The following is a 2,904-nucleotide window of genomic DNA, read 5'->3' as shown; positions in this document are numbered from 1 at the left end:
GGGGTAGGGAGAAGGATGGGGAACACTGTGTAATTAAATTTATCCAAAAAATAAGCCGATTATACACAAAACCACATCTTTTCCTCGTTAAATAACTCATTTCTCAGCGTTCACTGATAATTTAGAAACATTAGGAACGTTTTGATTTTGCAAAAGCAAGGAAATCAGGGAAAAATATTTTATCTATTTTTTCTTTAGTCTATCGGGAATTCAATACAAGAATAACTATTTACAACACTATTATTTTGGTTCGCAGTGTTATAAAGTTTTTGGGACAGATTAATTTAAGTCTAAAAACTTTAAAGCAAGTCGTTCCAAATAATAGTGTTATAAGTAATTTAATGAAGCGCTTTGTAGTTCGTGTACTCGTCTTATTGCAATGGCTATTTCTAGATAAAATAAGCTCTTTAAGAAAGCAGATTTAAAATATGTAGTTATTTTCAATATCATTTTATTTATATTGAAAACATATTTTGAAAATACCACTATAATTACATTATAAGACGTTCAAAATAAAATTCACCATGAAATGAATAAGAATGATATGGTTCACAATAGTTTAAAAATAAAATTCACCATGAAGTGAGTAAGAATGATAAGGTACACAATAGTTTCAAAATAAAATTCACCATGAAGTGAGTAAGAATGATAAGGTACACACTCTAGTATACAGGGAGATACATCGAGGTACAGTTATATACAGGGAGTTGCAGGGAGATACAGGGAGATGCATCTAGGTACAGGGAGATACAAGGATGTGCAGATAGATACAGGGAGATACAGGGAGATACATCCAGGTACAGGGAGATACATGGGCGAACGGGAGATACAGGGAAAAACATGGAGATACATGAAGGTACTGCAGGGAGATACATAAAGGTATAGGGAGATATATAAAGATACGTGGAGATACATGAAGATACATGGAGATACATGAAGGTGCTGGGAGATACACAGGGAGAAACATGAAGGTATAGGGAGATATATAAAGATACGTGGAGATAGATAAATCTAAATCTATTCATAGATATTACTCATGTATTTACTGGAAATAAATGGAGTTAGAGTGAGTACCAAGGGGAGATATGGACGCATATTGAGTGATCTGAGTATAGTGTTGTATTTTTTAAATACAAAAATAACAAATTTGTTCTTATTGTAATCGATTTTTAGCTTGGCTCTGTTTTTATTTGCCAGAAGAGTGAGATCTATAACCACCATGATAGGCATAAAATCTGGCCCAACTAAACTATAACTCTTCAAATACATTCTGATAATTTATTGTTAACTCTATCAGGCGNGGGGGGGAGGTCCCTGGGACGTTTTTTGGAGATAACTTAAAAAGTATTTGTCTCAGGCTGTTCAAATTTTTTGACTTTTCTAACTAGCACAATCACCTCACCTTAAGGCTAAAAGCGGGGCTTTTACACTAACTGCAGGAGTTCTCAGGCATACTTCCTGAATGCCTTATTTTACCTTTACCCGACTAAATCTATATTTAGACTACTTCCGGTCAATTGGCTTTCGACTTTTTATAACTCTTTGGAAAGCCTTGAACAAAAGGAAGCAGATTGCACAATTTTTGTGAGGAAATTTTGCATCTATTTTTGCACGGATGCCTTTAAAGAGAATTTGCACACTTTCAGTTTTCCTTGAATACAAATTTATTTTTTGAAAATTTTGCAATTATTTTGCCTAGTTGAATTTGCCGTGGTAAGGGCTTTTTAAAAAATGTATAATAAATCATATTTCGCGCACTTTTTGTTTTTCACATTTTTTGCTTAATAACTTGATATTGCAATAAATATTTGATATTTTGCAAATTTGCAATAAATATTTGAAATTTTAAAAATTGGCAAGTTTTTTGCAGATTATTAAAGAAGAGCCCAAGGGCTTTCAAAAAGTGTATCAAATGTTACTCGGAAATAGCTATTCTTATCTATTTTGTTTACATAATATTTTATATTTTATCCGAATATTTTCCATCCTATCTTATCCTATATATTCTTCTACTCTGTTCTGTTATTTATCTAGATCAACAAATTTATTAATATTAAAATTTCAATTCTCTTGTCTGATCAATCCACACTTTATGTTTGTTTCATAGAGTAAATATTTCACAGAGGCTCCGTGTGTTGTATTTTGTCTTTGATGTCCCTTGTCCAATGATCATGCGTGTTTATTCATTTATCTATGGTGTTCCGTCTCTTAAACATTGTGATCTCAATTCTAGAAAAGAATTCCTCCCTCCACCTCTATACTGCATACACTACGGTATTATAATGTTAGGACCGAGCGCTGCGATTAGGTTAGGCCAGGATAGGGGGCAGAGGCTACAGGGCCTTAAGTTTGTAAAGATATAATTCTTATCACTCAGGCATTAAAAAAACATACAATCTGTTTCATGTAGTTTTTCACTAAAAGGGAAAGAATTGGGGTTGACGAATCCTTTTTTCTAAAAAATCACACGAAGTAAATTGTCTTTGTAAACCTATCAGGCGTCTTCTTTCCCTAACTGTTCAGTCTGTGAGTCTATAGTGTCTATGAGCTCAGATCCTATCTGTTCCGTCTGTGAGTCTATATTGTCTATGAGCTCTGATCCTAACTGTTACGTCTGTGAGTCTATATTGTCTATGAGATCTGATCCTAACTGTTACGTCTGTGAGTCTATATTGTCTATGAGCTCTGATCCTAACTGTTACGTCTGTGAGTCTATATTGTCTATGAGCTCTGATCCTAACTGTAGACCAGGAAGAAGATGGAGAGCCCATCCTTGAAACCATAAACTCTATTCTATGGGATGCGGGGTATATACTCTGCAGGGAGGGGGGAGGATGTATATTCTGTAGGGAGGGGGGTATACTCTGTAGGGAGGAGGAGGGAGGGTGTATATTCCGGAGGGAG

The sequence above is a fragment of the Eurytemora carolleeae genome, unplaced genomic scaffold (assembly GCF_000591075.1).
Source record: "Eurytemora carolleeae unplaced genomic scaffold, Eaff_2.0 scaffold1309, whole genome shotgun sequence".
NCBI classification, from domain to species: Eukaryota; Metazoa; Arthropoda; class Copepoda; order Calanoida; family Temoridae; genus Eurytemora; species Eurytemora carolleeae.
Note: the sequence above shows the minus strand (reverse complement) of the source record.